The 19,562-nt window shown below is 39.4% G+C and overlaps 1 protein-coding gene and 1 pseudogene across 2 annotated transcripts in view; both read right to left on the reverse strand.

Annotated features, from left to right (window-relative positions):
* Positions 1–19,562, reverse strand: part of ST6GALNAC5 (ST6 N-acetylgalactosaminide alpha-2,6-sialyltransferase 5) — a 176,216-nt gene that overhangs the window by 103,309 nt on the left and 53,345 nt on the right. The gene's annotated exons all lie outside the window — the stretch shown is intronic.
* LOC132666574 (rRNA-processing protein FCF1 homolog) lies at positions 164–1,182 on the reverse strand (annotated as a pseudogene).

The following is a 19,562-nucleotide window of genomic DNA, read 5'->3' on the forward strand; positions in this document are numbered from 1 at the left end:
ACAGTGCCTATTATGGTGACAGTAATGTGAACTCCTCAGCATGGAAATTAAGTGATCTAAAGATAAATCCAAGTCCATTTTATTATTTTTTAATTTTTTTATGTGTGCAATCATCTGATTTATAAAAAGATGTGACAAAATTCAAAATGATACAAAATATCAATTTCAAAACAACATCAAAAGTGAGTGTATTTAACCATACTCAGCTCATAACAGAGCAAATGGGTAAGAAGGAGAATAATTCATGTTATAACGTATTGCTACATGAACTGGAAACAGAAAAAGTTGGTAAAGGAAGGCAGAGGAACTCTCTTTAGAGTGTTAGAATTAGAACCGAGGGGCTCCATAATCATCTGGCATCCGCTCAATGTTGTACCTATGGTTAGAAATGTACATGATGGGCACTCCAGGGATCTTCCAGATCCTTCCTTTAAGGTCCTGGTCAACTGTGGCCACAATGTAATACTTGTGCTGAGTTACTCTCTGTACTAAGAAGTCATTTGCATAGGTTCCTTTGTGTGTGCATGGTAATCATTCAAATCTTGGATCCCTGGTAATCCTTAGAGCCACTCGATACTTTTGCCCCAACTTCTCAGTTTCAGCCATTACAGTCAGTTATACAAGGGACACACTTGGCATACGGACAGTCCATCATTGATTGTATTGAGTTTGGCTTTTATGTATATATATATATATATATATATATATATATATATGTTCATTTTTGAAAGACAGAGACAGAGCACAAGCAGGGGTGGGGCAGAAAGAGAGGGGGACACAGAATCTGAAGCCGGCTCCAGGCTCTGAGCTGTCAACACAGAGCCCGATGCAGGGCTCAAACTCATGAACCACGAGATCATGACCTGAGCCGAAGTCAGACGCTCAACCGACTGAGCCACCCAGGCACCCCAGTCAAATTTGGCCTTAATGGAAAAGTTGATAACATTGGTATAAACAAGGATGTGGTAAGGTGGGCCCAGCTGTGTGTTATACTGGAAGAATAAGCAGGAAGGATGTTGGGGGACTTCTCTTTCCTTGAGTGCACTGGGATCTTTCTTTTCTTTCTTTTTAGGTTTCAATCTATCCTTCTCTTTAAGCCTCTGATCTTGGAGACTAAGCATTCGCTTCATGGTTGCATACTTTCTTGCTTTCTTTTGCTTCCCCATGTTCACGCTGCACTCTTGTTTCCCAAGTCCATTTAAAAAAAATTTTTTTTTAATGTTTTATTTATTTTTGAGACAGAGAGAGACAGAGCATGAACGGGGGAGGGTCAGAGAGAGGGAGACACAGAATCTGAAACAGGCTCCAGGCTCTGAGCTGTCAGCACAGAGCCCGACGCGGGGCCTGAACTCACGGACCGCGAGATCGTGACCCGAGCCGAAGTCGGCCGCTTAACCAACTGAGCCACCCAGGCGCCCCCCCTCAAGTCCATTTTAGAAGAAGCTGTCTACTAATGTTCCTGAGTGTGCATGTCACATGTTCTGTGCCAACAGCTGAGCGCAACACTGGTTATTTAAGAATGACTAAAAAGCAGGATTTAAGAGGCCTTGTATGATTAACAGAATGTCTGGACCACAGAGTTGTCAGTCCTGACATTTGGTCACTAGAACCACATCTTCCATATCTTGTCTCCAGTTGCTACTTAACTAGAGCTGAGTTCAGTAATGGCGGTTTTTATTTAATACCCACAATTAAAATGCTAATTTTGTGAGGCTCCAAACAAAAGTTTTTAGTGAATCTATAACAAGCACAACTGAGCCACAGCCACCCAGTGAGACTGGCTATGTTTGTCAGTCTTACACCTTTTGTGTTTGGGTTTTATCTTCATTATGAACCAAACAGGAGGCAGAAAGGGGAGGAGCCAGGAAAGGCAAAATTGCTGCCCTCCAAAGCTTGTAACTATGTTTGGCATGAAGGGCAAGATGTTTGCAGTCTGCCCCTGTGGTGTAGATGTCCCTCCTCATCATCATTGGGTAGGAAATGAAGCGGTGAGAAGAGGGGCAGTGTGGATACAGTAGACCTTTTCCAGCTGGGGCAAAAGAGCAGATTTTAATTCCTACTTTACTACTCACTATGTGACTTGGCAAGCTACTTTACTTCTCCAAATCCCAAGTTCCATCATCCTGAGGGAGCCAGATTATATTATTTCTAAGGTCCTTTCCATTTCGTACACGCTTGGAATAGCCTGCCATAAAGATGCAGACTGAAGTGTGTGTGGGTGCATGTGCACACGTGCGTACGTGTGAGCTCACATTTATTAGTTACTTGGTACATATAAACACCACACTTGTGCTCCATTAAGTCAGTTTTATTTACTTATGAAGGCTTCAGGGCCTAATAATCATAATAACACTAACAACAACTAGCATTTATTGAGCACTTGTTTCATGCCAGGTATTATACTAATGTGTCTGACCCATTACCCAAATTCAGAAATCCAGCCTCCCTAACATCTGGTCACTGCAGCCACATCCTCTGTATCTTGTCTCCAACTGCTACTTAAGCGAGACCTGTGCCCAGTAAGGATAATTTTAATTTAATACTCATAATTAAAATGCTAATTTTGTTAAATGTCTCAAATACAGGCCTTTAGTGAAACTATACATGCGTAGCTAAGCTACAACAACCCCGTGAAACCAGCCGTAGGTGTTGGTCTTAATATTTCTGAGTTTTACATGCATTTGCATGTAAATAATTAAATACCCATCACAGCTACCCTATGAGGAGGTCCTCTGATTATTCTCATTTTATAGGTAGAAAATTAAGGCCTGGAGAGGTTAATTAACTTATCCAGTTATTCAGTTAGTAGGTGGTAGTCCTGACTCAAATCCTGGAGTCTTAAATTCATTGTAATAGAAGATCCATGAAGTTAGCAACCACATCTGTCTTCCTTGCTGATCTCTTTGGTGCCTAGCACAGCGCCTGGCACAGAGCAGGTGATCAGTAAATACCTGTGGGATTAATGTCTAACTCATATCCCTCACTTCTATTTTTCATGTTTATTTATTTATTTTGAGAGAAAGAGAGAATGTGCGCGCATGCACACACATGTGCACATGAGGCAGGGAGGGGCAGAGAGAGAGAGGAAAAGAGACTCTCAAGCAGGCTCCACACTGTCAGCTCAGAGCATGATGTGAGGCTCAATCCCACAAACCCATGAGATCATGACCTGAGCCAAAATCAAGAGTTGGATGATCAACCAACTGAGCCACCCAGACTCCCTGTGTCCCTCACTCTTAACCACTATGCTGTATACATCACATAATCAACCCCGTTGTGATCTTGTAAGTGGTAACAAGGGAGCCCTCACTAGTGAATATACGTAGATTAGCATAATTCCCTCTGTCTTCAATCCTGGAAAACAAATTGAAGCCAGTGCATGTTTTGTTGGCCATGAGCCCCCTCCTTCTGCACAAAGGATGATGGAGTTCTGGAGTGGCAGGGATGACAAGATGGATAAGCCTGTTTCCCTTGGCCTTGGTTCTGAAAATGGCATTCCCATTCACTGTGGGTCCTGATTTTGCCATGGAAAGGCTGCCTGGCTAATCAGTTGTGTGAGTGACCACCTCTTGTGGGAGCAATGATTAGTTTTCATCATGCCTCTGCCTTTTGACCACAAATAAGTTTGTTTCACTTTTCTATCACCAGAACTGGCTCCTTGTTAATGTGTTTCCAGCCCTAACAGAAGAGAAATGAGAAGGGAGATGGTGTGAGTGTCCCAGTCGCGCTCAACCTGCTAACACTAATGTGCAGCAGGGCAATCTATCCCATTAGAGTTGACAGAGTGTCCCTGAGACAGAACGGATGCTGCAGCTGAAGCCATAAGAGCCCAGAGTGCAGTCACCTCCAGAACACTAGTGTGCAAAGGAAAGGTTTATTGCAAATTGAAAACATTCAGCTCTGTGGAATCCAAGAGGGTTGATTGTTTAGTAAATATTTCATTGAGAACATTAGCTGTGGAATTTGGATGCTTAAGTAAAGCAGATAATTAAATGTAAATAATTAAAAATTAATAATGTTTGAAATGTTAAACATAATGAGACAGGCGATATTTCAGCAATAAAGGGGGTCCGCTCATCTGCTAAGCACCTTCAGGGCTGTGTCACAGCAGATGTGACCTGCATTGGCTCCTCACTCTTCCATTGTCAGCAGATGGCTTCTGGTAGACACTACTACAGCACAGGTTATCTTTACAGAGGAACTACAGGGAGGGGCCCCTGGGTGGCTCAGTCAGTTGAGCATCTCACTACGGCTCAGGTCATGATCTCAAGGTTCATGAGTTAAAGCCCTGCATTGGACTCACTGCTGTCAATGCAAAGCCTGCTTCAGATCCTGTCTCTCTCTTTCTCTGCCCCTCCCCCCACTTGCTCTCTCTCTCTCTCTTTTTCTCTCTCTCAAAAATAAACATTTAAAAAAATTTAAAAACAAAGGAACTACATAGAGCAGTTATTGGGGGAGGGGATGGGTATGGAGGGGGCAGGGGAGAATCTGTAAATATATTGCACATTGTGGAATGTGGAGCACATTCCCTCCCTCCCTCTCTCTCTCTGCAGCCCCCTTTCCCTGGTGTGGCAGCCTGACTCTGCCCCCACCACACCATACAAAAGCTGCTCTTATTAGAACTACCAAAGCTGTACTACTCAGGATCCAAGGATCTCGTAAGACCTCCCCACAGCATCTTATAATCATGATTACTTTTCTGAAATGCTCTCCTCCTCTGGTTTCAGCTCTAACATTTTCTCTCAATGTTCCATCTACCTCTCTGATGATCGGTTTTAGTTGGTGGCTGCCCTTAAATGGGAGCTTTGCCTCTAAGTTCTTTTCTTCTCCACAAAAGGGCACCTGCAAGTAAAAATGCAGCAGCGACAAAGCAGGAAACATAAATGTGTGAAATGGATGGGAGATGAGGGGATATAAGACAATAAGGAGTGGTGGAGCCTATGGCAAATGTATATTTAACACCTTAGTTCTAAAGGCATTCAAATTGGAATGCAGTCAGTTTTGATCTCTTCAGGGGTGTTACTGAGAGCAATGAATTGCATGCATAAATATTATTAGTCACACAGGGTCTGAGAAAAAAGCATGTTTCTTTCACATGTTCCTCCGGTAATGGGGACTGACATCAGTATCAGGTACAGGTTCATGGTGGTTTTACACTGTTTTTTTTCATCCTATCACACCAGGTGAACACATTCATTCCTTATTCTTCCTTTAAGTTTGCCTGCACTCTGTCTTAGAAATGCCTAGTGGGTGTTTGCCTTAATTAGTGCATTTGCTCTTTCTTCTACAACTCAGCAGCCTCGACTCTTCCTTACAGCATCTGCCATCAAACTATCCATCATTTTCCTTTTAAAAAAATTATTGGGAATTTAACATGGTTTTAAACTGTGAGTGGAAAATGTTTACACATCATATAGCCGAGAAGGGGTTAACATCCAACATATAAGGAACTCATGCAGTCCAATAACAAAAAAACCAAACAATCCAATTTAAAAATGAGCAGAGGAACTGAATAAACATTTTCCCAAAGGCATACAGATGGCCAACATCTACATAAAAAGGTGCTCCACATCACTAATCATCAGGGAAATGCAAATCAAAACCACAAGATATCACCTCACACCTGCGAGAATGATTATCGTCAAAAAGACAAGACATAGTAAGTGTTGGTGAAGATGTGGAGGAGAGAGTTGCCGAAAATGTAAACTGGTATAGCCGCTATGGAAATCACTATGGAAGTTCCTCAAAAAAATTAAAAATAGAACTACTCTATGATCCAGCAATTCTACTTCTGAGTATATTGCCAAATGAAATGAAAACAGGATATCGAAGAGATATATCTGTATTCTCATGTTCAGTGCAGCACTATTCACAATAGCCAAGTTATGGAAACAATTTAAGTGTTCACCAACAGATGAATGGATAAAGAAGATATGGCATATATGTGCAATGGAACATGATTTAGCCATGAGGAAGAAGGAAATTCTGCTCTCTGCGACAACATGGCCCTGGAGGGCATTATTAAGTCAAATAAACCAGAGGCAGATAAATATTGCATGGTATCACTAGTATATAGAATCTGTAAAAAAAAAACAAAAACTTCTAACTCAGAAACAGAGGTAGAAAAGTGGTCGCACCAGAGAGGGGGAGTGTTGGGAGAAATAGAAAGGTTGGTAAAAACGTATAAACTTTCATCTATAAGATCAATAAGGTTTACAATAATGTAAAACATAGTGACTATACTTAATAACACTGTAGTATATAATTTAAATTTGCTAAGAGAGTAGCACTTAAATGTTCTAACCGCTCTCCAATTGTGAATTTAATCAGATTTTTAACTGTGCCGATAATTTAATGAGGTTATTGTTATTTTTATTAAGGTTCTGGTTATAAACTTATGGGTTTTGAGTGCTCTTCCTCATCTTTATTTTCCACACAAGTCCTATTATTTTTTAGTGTTTGATTTTGCAAAACTTTTGGTTTTTAAGAAGCTTGTATTAGCAAACATCAAAAACAACGGAGAAGAAATGACAAGCAAAAATGAAAAACCACCTGCAAGGCCATTTTAGGACCTCTGTTCTGCACCACCTCCTGCTGTGATCTTATCTTTACCTTTTGGTGATCAATGACTCCTATGTTGCTGATCCCCAGACTTGTATTCTCCAGCCCAAACCATTCTCTGGTTTGGTAGGTGATATTCAATTATCTAAAATCTCAACATGGCATCTCCAAAGAATATATCCAAAACAAGCTTTTTATAGTTCCCCTTTCCACCCTACCAACATGCCCCCCACCCCCAGCTCTGCTTCTCTTCCTAGCCTGATTTGGATTGTGTCCTCTGATTCTATTTTGAATCCTTATTCCCTCTCATCTGCTGCCTTCAGTGGGTCACAAAGTGCTATTGATTCTCACTGTGAAAAAAGCTTTACATCCCACCGTTCTGCATCTAATTCTGCTGTCATGGAGAACCTCATGGAGGACCTCATCTTTTGCCTGAAACCCACTATTGTTGAACTATTTCTCTGATTCCATCCCTGCTTTGCACACTGACATTTCAGACAGACTGAGGGACAGTAAGGGGAACTGATGAGAGACAAAATAGGCTGTTAACCTTCCATTCTGGTCAGAATCAGCCTTAGCGCGCATGGGCCTTATTTGAAGGGAATGAGTTATGTGGATAAGTGATACTGTTCAGGTAAATCAGAGGAGAAAAAAAAATCAGATGATCCTGAGAAGCATCTAAATTTGTTCCATCTGATGGCTGTCAACAGTGGATACAGCTGACTTTCTGAATATCTGGCACTTAAAAGGTGATTGAGAGGTATTTGTTGAATGAAGGTTGGAGCACTGGTGCCTTAGGACCCTGGGAACTGCCTGCCCTTTTCTCCTATGCCACTCAGATTTCAGATTCTGTCTTAAAATCCTTCCATCAATAACGAGAATGGAGAAGCTATTTGGTGTTCAGTCAGAGGATGTTTATTTTCCTTCCTGGAAGAAGACACACTGGATTGAATCGAGGGATTTCCTGTTTCTTGGAGATGTCAAGGAACTGATGATAGAGTATGAGAATGACCTTGTGAACAAGGGGATACTGTCTCGTCTAGTGTCTTTCCTTCTACTCACACCTTCTACTTCTAACCAAAGGAAGCTCTCTGAGTCTAAATATGTTCAAATGTTAGTTCATTATGCTTAATAAATAAGTTAGAAATTATTTGTCTACTTCTATGTCTTTTAAATTTCCATTTTACATGATTATCTAGAACAAATTTCTCTATTTCAAATTTATTGGGTAACTTCCAATTACTTTACTGGTCATAAATAAGTTCCTCAAATGGCATTTAAAGCTCTTCCTAACAGGACCCTGCCCACCTGTCCCCCTTAGCCTTGAATTCCCTTCTGTAAGACTGGCTACAGCCTGCTCTGCCCTATGCTGTTTTCTGAACATATCCTTTATTTATGCCCTTTTCTTGCTTTGTCTTAGTTTCTTTCTGCTATCTAGAATATCTTCACCTTTGGCATCTCTCATTATTCTTTTTAGGCCAGATTAACTATTTCCTCTTTCATGATGGACTTCCTGATCCTCCTTCCCTTTACAACTGGTTAAGAGGCCTCTTTATTCAAAATCCTAAATTACATAGGAATTTAAACAATAATTATTATATCAATAAGATAAACTACATGGACCTTCCAATACCTTGATTATTGTATCATTTTAGACTACACTTCTTTGTTATTTTGATTTAATATGTGTTAATTTCTTTTTTCTTTTTCTTTTTTTTATTTGAGAGAGAGAGAGAAAGAGAGGAGCAGAGAAAGAAGGAGAGAGAGAATCTTAAGCAGGCTCTGCCCTGAGCATGGAGCCCCATGCAGGACTCAATCTTTCAACTGTGAGATCATGATCTGAGCGAAAATCAAGAGTCATATGCTTAACCAACTTAGCCACCCAGGCACCCCTATCTGTGTTAATTTCTTGACACTAATCAGGTCTTACCAATTCTACATCTAATGGGACAACCAAATGGCATCTTTTTGGACATGGTTCCCTGTCTCCTTTGCCAGTTCCTCTTCTATAGAACCATTATATTGAATCTTTCAATTTTCATCCTGAATTATTCTGATTTCGTGTATTTCTCATGTTATCTATTTCCATGGGTTTAAATAATATTTATCTATTAACTTCTAAATGTACATCTTTATTTTCAATTTTTTATTTGGATTTGGAATTCATACAGCTGAGAGCCAACTCAGATATTTAAGGCTCAACATGTACATGTACAGTTGAATTCTTGAACTTCTCTAAACCTAGAAAGGAAGAGAAGAAAAAAGACAAAAATAACCTCTATTAAAAGGTTCAAGACTTTTCTAACAGTCCTAGAATTGCATATTCCTAAAAGGACCTTGGAATCATCTAGTCCATGTCCTCATTTGCATGAAAAACCCCACATCTTCTGGTAAAAAGTCCAGTGTTCTTTCCACTACATCACCATATAACCTCTGCTAGGGGCCTCAGAAAAACCGTTAGTATCTACAATTCATTTTCAAGAGTGCAACAATTAATGCAATTTCAAAAGCTAAGTGATTATAAAACTGAAAATAAATCTCCTAGATTTACTCCAGTTGGGCAACCTCATAAATACTACTTAATTACCGTGCTCGCTTCGGCAGCACATATACTAAAATACTACTTAATTACCATATAATAATGTTCTCCAAATTAGGAGTTGACCCCACAAAGGGAACTACTCCATAGAAAGGATTTCTTCCCCTCAAATTCCAATAACACATGCACAAAATGTCTCAAAGAAAGAACATCCTTCAATGAAACTTGCCGTGAACCTTTCTCCAAGAGGAAAAGCTCCCTTACAAGAAGAAAAAGGCCATTATTTTTGGTGTGTATCTTTTCCTTACTATATTTTAGAGTATGAACAACCAAGTAAACTGAAAATTTGGTTCTTTAATCTAAGGAAAGATCTGTTGCTTCAAACAAAAGACAATACATCAGATGTTTGCTTTAAGAGCTGTGTACCAACAAAATAAAGTGATAGATGGGGACATTATTTATAATACATACCACAAAAACATAATAATCTTAATTATATAATAAGCTTCAAATGAATGTAAAAATACTAAGACCCCTGGAAAATAGTCAAAGAACAAATTACACAAATAATAATAATAATAATAATAATAATAATAATAATACAATGAGCAAACAAATATGTGGGAGATTTTCAATCCAACTAGAGGTGTTTTTATTGCCTTTTATTTTCTTTTGAAAAATTAAGGATGTTTTTATCTCTACAGAAGATAATCTATTACACTAGAGAAAAGTTCCATGTGCTAGGTTGGAAAGTCAGAGAGGAACCAATTCCTGGTTCTTTCTGAAACCATGCCCCCTAGGGTTAATGAGGTTAAAACTAGCAGAAAATGTAAAGCTTGTTTTTCAGCGAACTGTTTCTCCTTAATCATCCATTGCTTCTTTTCAGGCCCCACTAACAAATACACTAGTTGTCTCTGCAGAAGCCTGGGCTCAGGTCAACTGATAAGGTTCCAGCCTATGAACATCAATGCCTTGCATTCCTTAGCCTGAGTGGTCTTAAACCACCAGAATAACCCTAGACTACCTACTGGCCGACCAAGAACTAGGCAGCCTAACCCAGCTTAAACCAGCTTGAGCTTGGCACCAAGTCAACTCCTATGCAGATGAGCCAAAAAGTGTCCAACAGTTACCATTGTTTCATTATAATGTTAAAGTCTCCACCCTAGGAGGAACACAAGCTTCATGAACATAACATATGATGCATGTATAGGCATATTTCCTAAGCATGCTGTGCAACTTTATGCCCGTCTTTACATATGATGACAAAGCTCCCCTCTCTAAACATTAATCTTAAATCCTAAATAAAAGAGCTTGCTCATCCCTACTCAGGGAATCCGGCTTTGGAAATTATTCCCCATGATCTTCTTATTTACTGCAATTAAAGATTACTTTGTGTCAGGACGTCTGGGTGGCTCAGTCCGTTAAACATCTGACTTCCATTCAGGTCATGATCTCATGGTTCCTCAGTTAGAGCCCGGTGCTGGGCTCTGTGCTGACACCATTTGGTGCCTGCTTCAGATTCTGTGTCCCCCTCTCTCTCTGCCCCTCCCCCGCTGATGCTCCATAGCTCTGTCTCTCTCTCTCTCCCTCTCAAAAATAAAAAATAAACATTAAAAAAAAAAAGAGATTACTTTGGGTCACAATTCCACCTGGTGTACTCTCTATTGGTGACTCACCAAGGAGAAGACTCATGTTAGTCTGGTTACATTTTCACTCGGAGTTACATGTCCACTCAGAGTCTCAACTTTGGTGGGAAACTGGTACAGGTAACTCAATGAGTTATACTCAATTATATCTGAGATGTTGTAAAAAGGGTCTAGCACAGAATCTACACCCATGTAAGTATAAACCCATGAGAGTAGGACTTAATTTTGTTCATGGGCTATATATACTCCTAGGGTCTGAACTTTTCAGGCATTTAATAATAATAATAATTCTTGAATTTAATTTCAAAAATGATTTGAATCACCATCTTGTTATAGGTCTTTTATACAAATCCCAAATGTTTTGCTATAAAATATGAGGGCCAAAGCTCTTTGTTTTTAAGTTTATTTACTTATTTATTTTGAGAAGAGAGAGAGAGAGAAAATGAGCAGGGGAAGGGCAGAGTGAGAGGGAGAGAGAATCCCAAACAGGCTCCGCGCTGTCAGCCGACACGGGGCTCCATCTCATGAACTGTGGGACCTTAACCTGAACTGAAACTGAGAGTCAGACGCTTCACCAACTGAGCCACCCAGGCACCCCCAAGGGTCTTCAGTTTGTGTGCTAACTTTACAATTCAATTTTTTGACATCTGGACAATTTCCCCTTTCAAAAAAAAAAAAAAAAAATATATATATATATATATATATATATATATATATATATATATATATATTTAACCAAGGAATTGAAATCATAATAACCAACTAATATAACACCAATTTTATTCCCACATTATTACCATCACTTCTAGTTATTTAGCACTTCACAGCAAAATCAACTTGCCAACCTATACCTTTACATATACATATTTATTCAATTCAACAAGAGTATAAAATGCCACACTCACTGAATATATTGCCACTAGTGATGATTTGTACCTAAATAATAACTCTCGAATAGAGCTCACTGTTTTATGGGTCTTTGGTGGGATTTTTAAAAAATGAATTCTGCACAAGAGAGGACATTAAAAAAAGAAAAACCCATAATCTGATTTTTCCCCCCATCCGGTCATTGTGTTAGTTTCTTTTTATTAATCTAAACAATAAAATCACTTTGACATACTACTGTTATTTGTTATTTATTTCCCACATATTTCCAAAAAAGGATTTAAAGTAGTCCATTTTAACATGCTGTTAGTGTCTTCAATATTTGGCTCCCTGGAAGCAGCTATAAAATCGAATACACACAGCTTGTTCAGTATAACATACTATAGAACCAATTTTTCCTATGACCAATAAATAAAAGCATGTATTGTATACCCACATACTTATTATGCTGAAGTAATTTCTATCAAATCAGCAATTAAAGTAAAATCTGACTTATGAAACAATCAATAGCAGAATGAAATGAAAGTAATTAGTCTAATTTGTGAATACTGTATATAGCCTTAAAAATATTAAGTACAGATTCATTATATATTTGATTAGCTCAAGATTTCCAATTCTGACTGAAGACTCCACAGAGGCTTTCTAAAGGGGCCTGTCTTTCTTTCTTTCTTTCTTTTTTTTTTTTTTCCTTCAGCATTGCTTCAGAAGAACTGACTAGCAAAGGCTTCCCTTTTAGCCTGTTAATAACTACCAAAATATTCACAGTATTCCCTGGGCTTTCTCCACTTCTCACATTGTCAGGTTTTAGCATGCAGGCCTTATTCTCAACCCAATTACCTGGATATGAAGCAGGAACTTCGCAGCTGTCACAAAACACCTATACCATTTTAGAAAGGCATTGCTATCAATAACCAAAAACGGGGATTTTATCGCAGACAATATGTGAAATTGCACCTCACTGACAAAACCATTGCAGAACCTGGGTGATAATATTATTATAGTAATTACCATATGTCTTACATCAAATGCAACTCCAGTTTTATTATCATTCAGGTTTTCTAGAAGGAGATAGGAGGGAGCTGTCATAGTTAGACAGATAGTTTGTCCTCTATTCAACTGCCAGCTCCCTCTGAAACACAGGCTTTCTATTCTACTAAAGGAAATGCAATTATAACTCCATTTGCATCGAGAACAAGAGAAGCCCTGGGTTAATTACAGGTAAGGTTCTATTTACATTCCCTGGGGCTAACCACAGCCAGATTCCATTTCTCAGGTGGAAAAAAGCTGCCAAAGTTTGAACTAAATCCACATTTTTTATTACACTCTTGCAGTTCTGTGTGGCCAAAGGGAGTCTGTCAGTCAAAGATCTTTCAAACATAACCTCAGAAACCTTCATTTTCCAGACTCTGAATGTAGTTAAAGTAAGTTCAGAACCCAAAGTCTAAACAAAAGAAAGGAAAGATGGAGGTCTGAGGCATTCATGTGAAGATGGGAAGAGAGGGAGTGGCAGTGATGAGGTTTTGGGGTGATGGGGGTTCCGGAGCCAATGACCAAGAAAGAATTCTTGAAGATGTCTTTGGTGTAAAAGGTGATGTTATTAAAGCACAGGGACAGGACCATGGGCAGAAAGAAAGAGCTGCACTGGGTTGTGAAGAGTGGCTGTTTTTATACTATGGAGTTGGGGAGGTAAAGTCCAAAGGGAGGCCTCCACAGGGACTTGGATATGCTAAAGAGGACTCCTAAGAGACCTGAAGCCTTGCTATTGTCAAGCTAAGATTTCCCTCTACTAAGGCATTAACATTATGACTGCAGGGGATTCTTGGAGAAATGGTATACTCTGTATTTGCCTCAAGTATTTGTCAATTGGCTGCAAGTTATGAGGAAATTTAATTTCACCTGCCATTTCCTTCTTGCCTTTGTTCCCCATATCACTATTGAGGGGTGATACTGGGGCTCCAGGAAATGGAGTCTATAGGATTCTGGAGATTAGACTACTGATAAGATTGCCTTTTTCGTGATTTACCAAGACATTGTCCTGTATGACTGTGATCTCTATCAGTTAACCATTTGTTTTATTTCCTTTCCTCTGTTCTTGGGCAGCCGGGAGTGCCTGAGGAATATCACACACATCCCATCTGCTTGCGGGGGTGCGGGGGGGGGGGGGGGAAGGTGAGTGGGGAGGGGGGTGCTCTAGCTTGCACTTTGTCCTCAGCTTCCCCCATGCTCCCTCATCAGCAATATGTGTATTATTAGCATTATATAATCAACTGCTTAAAAATGTAAGGCAAAGGAGTAGGAAAAGGTGAGCACCTCAACACCAGTTTACTAACAGGACTATTTATTTACAAAAGACTGGACATCTAAAAAATAATTTTTCTCATCGGTGAGGCTTCCTGGACTCTTCTGGCTTTCAGGGTTTTGTTTTGTTTTGTTTTGTTTTTTATGAAGAAAAGATGGACAGCTAATATCAGAGATGTGTCTCTGAGTTCCTCTCTCCTGATTTAGATTCAGCTTTCCAAAAATATGTATATGGCAGGTCTTATGCCATTAACGTTCTTGCCAAGGTAATAGCAGACTCTTTAGTTGTCTGGTTACAATCTGATAATCTTCTGAATTCTGCATATGCTAGATGTCTAAAGCCAGCCTCTTCCCAGTCATTATCCACAATATCTCCGTGTTATTTTGCTTATACTCCTCACTTATTACTATCTGATAGTCTTTTGATTTTCTTTCTTTCTTTCTTTCTTTCTTTCTTTCTTTCTTTCTTAGAGAGAGAGAGCGAGAGAGAGAGAGAGAGAGAGAGAGAGAGAGAGAGAGTCAGAAGAGGGAGGGAGAAAGCACATGCACGCCGGATGGGGAGGACCAGAGAGAGAATCTTAGGCAGCCTTCACGCCCAGCTCAGAGTCCAACAATGGGCTCGATCTCATGACTGAGATCATGACCTGAGCTGAAATCAAGAGTTGGGTGCTTAACAGACTGGACTAAGCCACCCAGGCAGCCCTGATGGATATTATTTTAACACATACTGGTTAGACTGTTTACTTTCAGTTTTACTCTCCCTCTTCTCCCCCATCACAGGCACATAAGAATGCTATCTCCCTGAAAGTAGGAATCCTTATTTGGAGCTTAGAACAGCACCAGACACATAGCAGGTACTTGTTCATTATGTTAAATGAAAGAATAAACTGCTATCATAATTTCAGATGATCTGAAGGTTTGTTCTGGCAGTAGCCACTGCCAGAGCTTCCTCTATTCATAGATGATGTAGATATGGAGAATGCTTTCTTTATAGACCATTTCTCCAGGAGCAAAAATTTAAGATTCAATTTAAGAAATGATATGGAAAACAATTCCAGTTTTATAAAGGTTTTAGATTCTTCTGAAGAAAAAAAGTTATCTCTGAAGAATTGTAATGCATGCATGCACTCCTTCCAGAAGAACCAGCCAGGGAGAAAAATGAGGGATGATTCTGACCTCATTTCACTCAGATCAGATCAAGAAAGAGGTGGGGACTGAAAAACTGGAAGAAGAAAAAGTATTACCCCTTCTAGTGAGGAAGGTGTGCATGCCACCCCTTTGCAAGGAGTATGTCCTACAAATAGAATTCCTTACTTTCAACCCGAAGACCTTCATTTTTCTTTTGTTATGCTAAATTGAGAATAAAACAAAAGCCTCCATTTGTCAGTCAAGAGGGATGAGAATAGTTCACATCAGTGCAAAAAAGATGGCCTTGGTAACAGCCTTGGAAAAGCTGGGCTACAAAATATTTACCAAGTTCAAGTTTCTTATCAGTGGACAAACCAAAATCCATTCACCTTCAACTCCAAGGGAGATTTCATAGTGGGATGGCTTTCAGCTTTGGTGAGAGTCGTACGACCTCTTAGAGACTCTCCTCCACTCGGCAAGACTCTCCTCTGTGTATGATGAAATTCCTCTAATTCCCACCAGCACTTGTACCCATTTACCCACTTCCCTAAAGCCCTTACTCAGCCCTGCCCCTCTTACTCACTGCAGATGGGAAAACAAAAGTCATATAAATTCCCAGACTTCTCACTCCCATACCTATGAATGTATTTACTTCCACATGTAGGCTCATTTCTTGCTCTCTAGCCTGAGAGAAAGGTGTTCTCCCCCACCTAAGGCTACTTCTTCATGCTGTCCACCAGTTACCTCTCACCAAGTCCCGGGCCTCGCTTTAATAGCAATCTTCTTCCTTTCCCACACTGACCACCTCTCTTCTAGTAACTCTTCGTGGCAACAAACAAGTCTCTTGGGTCTTAAGAAGTCTTTCTTTGATTCAACATTCCTCTTTAGCTATCGCCTAAGTAAACATTGACCTCTACGTCCTCATTTCTAAACTATTTAGTGTCTCCTTGAAATCTAACTTCCATCCCATCTCGTTAAGGTCAAAAATCACTTAATTCCTAAACCCGATGAACTCAGATTTCTTTTTCCTTTTTTTGGCGGGGGGACAGGGTACTCTCTTTATCTTGAAATTCTTGACATTCCTGACATCACTTTCTCTTACACCTCTGCTTACCTTCCTGACTTGGTTTCCCTTTTGCTGATTCTGCTATATGCCCCTTAAATGTCATTTCTTTCTTGAGCCTAGTCTTTAGTCTTATCTTCTACAGATGATCAGGTGATTTAACCCATTTTAATTACCATCTGGAAGATGCTAATGATTTGAATGAAATATCTGGTCATATCTCTCTTTGGAGAGTTAAATATATGTGTCTGATACATTTTTAACCACAGAATCATGTTGGGGCGCCTGGGTGGCTCAGTCGGTTGGGCGACTGACTTCATCTCAGGTCATGATCTCACGTTTCATGGGTTTGAGTCCCGCATCGGGCTCCGTGCTGACAGCTCAGAGCCTAGAGCCTACTTCCGATTCTGTGTCTCCCTCTCTGTCCACCTCCCCTGCTTGTGCTCAGTCTCTCTCTGACTCTCAAAAAATAAATAAATGTTAATAAAAAAAGTTTTAACCACAGAATCATGTCAAACCAACATATGGGAAACTGAATTATCATCTACTAACCAAAAGTTTATTATATGCAAACACTAAAATGGTATAAAATATTATAAATATAACTCATTTATTATTAAATATACACCTAAATCCCTCAGCCAGGCTTGATAAGATGGCAGAGGCTAGTCAATCAAATAATAGGAACAATGAGTCCCAATAATTTCAGTGCACATATCTCACTTTACTCAAAATATACTGGTTACAATTTGGGTAAGTCAAAGTATCAGTGTGTTAGTTATCTATTACTGAATAACAAATATACAAATTAGCAGCTTAAAATGACACATATTTATTGACCACTTTTTATGAGTCAGGAGTCTGGGCATGACTCTGCTGGACCCTCTGCTTAGGGTCTCACAAGGCTATGGTCAAGGTGTTGGCAGAGGTTATGGTTTCCTCTGAGGCTTGACTGGGAAAAGATTCAGTTTTAAATTCCATCTGGCTGTTGGCAGAATTTAGTTCTTGGTAGTTTCTTGCTTGCTGTTTGCAGAGGCTGCTCTCAGCTTCTAGAAGCTTTCTGCAGTTTCTTTCTATGTGGCGTCCCTCCACAGGACCACTTACTTCCTCAAAGCCATCAAGGGAAGGAGAAATTCCAGTAAGATGGGAGCTACCATCTTATGTCATGTTATCACATACATATAATCATAAACATCCTGCCACCTTTGCCTTGTAACAGTGGTTAGAAGCAAGTCACAGGTCCTACCCACTCAGGAGGATGGGATTACACAAGGGTGTGAACGTCAGCAGGTGGGGAACATGGGGCCACCCTAGGAGCCTCTCTGCCACGATCAATACATATTTTTTCCTTTATGTACAGGTGTCATAAATACCTTTACTTTTGATTGACTTCACAGTGTCTCCTCTGTAGTTAGTTAACAAGTACAGCAAAACCTTGGTTTGCGAGCACAATTCATTCTGGAAACATGCTTGTAATCCAAAATACTTACGTATCAAAGCGAATTTCCCCAGAAGAAATAATGGAAACTCAGATGATTCGTTCCACAACCCAAAAATATTCATATAAAAATGACTGCAATACTGTAATAGAATACAAAATAATAAAGAAAACAAAATATAAAGAAAAATAAACACAATTACCTTTGGAAACCTTTGTGGCTGGTGTGAGGGAGATAAGAGAGAGGAGGGTTATTATGTAGAATGCCTTTCACTATCACTAATGGAATCACTGCTGTCTATTGGCTCAGTGGAATCTTTTACTTTTCGTGCAACTTTAACAAGGAACCTATCCAATGACCTAGAATGAAGGAAAACATTCCAAAACTTACTCTTATATGGAAAAGAAAAAGACCGTCCATAGGTGTTTTGAAGTGACAAAAAGTACACAAGTGCCAACTGTGAGTACTTTCCAACGTTCTGAAAAATTACTGATTTCTGCCAAACACTGCAGCCTGCCACCAAGCATCCGAAAATGGGAGACGATCACCCACAATCCCGCAGCGAGAGAGAGAGAAGCATTGGTTCCTTTGTGATTATGTGACATTTGGTGTCACGTACTACTCATATTGCAAGACACTGCTGGTTTATCAAGTTAAAATTTGTTAGAAATGTTTGCTTGTCTTGCTTAACACTCACAGAGCAAGTTACTCGCAATCCAAGGTTTTACTGTACACAAAGATTAGAGTGGCTGTCAACAAGGCTGTTTTGCAAAGAATCCATTCTCTAACTTAGAAGCTTGGATTTCCATATTTTAAACTTCTTTCTAGGAACCCACACAAAGTAACAGGGGTCTGCAATTGTGTAAAAAGAAAACTTCGTAGATTTGCCATTCATCTCAGCGTCTTTTTCCCAAATAGCCTGCTGGAGAGAAAGGTAATTAATTCCTTTTGAGTTTTACTCGTTTCCCTCCATCTGTTCTGGGGGAAGAGGAGAGTGCAGAGAAGAGAATTGAGCTAATAAACTATCAAAATGTTCCCCATGTCAGTCTACATTTGCTACTATTGCCCTAGAAAACTACAGGTTATTTACAACACTGTTATTTAAAAACGACACTACCCCTTTGATAATTCTACCCACTGGAGTAGATGTGGTAACAACCAATGGATTTATTTAGTTATTTAACAAATTCTTAAAGAGTGCATACGATATGCCAGACACTGTCCCAAAAGATGTATGCATCTATTCTCATAGCAATAGTATGAGTTAGGTACTATTGATATCTCGATTTTACAAGACGATAAGACAAAAGAATTAAGGACAGATTTAGCAAGTTGTCAAGGCCACAAAGCCATTGGGGGCACGATCAAGACTGAACGTGGAGCATTCTCCACGTGTTGTACTATGCTCTACTCACAGTATTCAATAGCAATATGATGCAAGCCACAGATGCAAACTGCGTCTGCAATTTTAGATTGTCTAGTAGTCACATGAAATCTTTTAAAAACTAGGTGAAGTTAATTTGAATGACATTTTATTAAACCCAAAATATAAACAATATCATTTCAACACATAATCAATATAAAATTATTAATGAGATATTTGACATGCCTTTTTCCATATTCAGGGTTCAAAATCTGGTGTGTATTTTAAGGGTTTAGTACATTTGAATTCAGAGAAGCACTCTGTGTGTGTTCAGTTTACTCTTTTAATAGGGGGGATGGATACTTGATTTGTTTATCCAACCTGAAACTGAAAAACATGTGAATTGGACACGTAAGACTATATTGAGTGATTTTGTTTAGATGTTTAACTCCCCGAAGGCAGGTTTTTTGTTTTTTGTTTTCTCCCTCTCATTTTCACCACTATATTCTCTGTGCCGAGAACAATGTTCACAATATAAGCAAGCACTCAGCAAGTATTTTAGAAGGAAGAGAGGAAGGCTTGAGGGAAGCTGGACTCTGTTTTTCACCATCAGTTACCTATATGAATCGTTCAATACATT

The sequence above is a fragment of the Panthera onca genome, chromosome C1, assembly GCF_046562875.1.
Source record: "Panthera onca isolate mPanOnc1 chromosome C1, mPanOnc1 haplotype 2, whole genome shotgun sequence".
Classification (NCBI taxonomy): Eukaryota; Metazoa; Chordata; class Mammalia; order Carnivora; family Felidae; genus Panthera; species Panthera onca.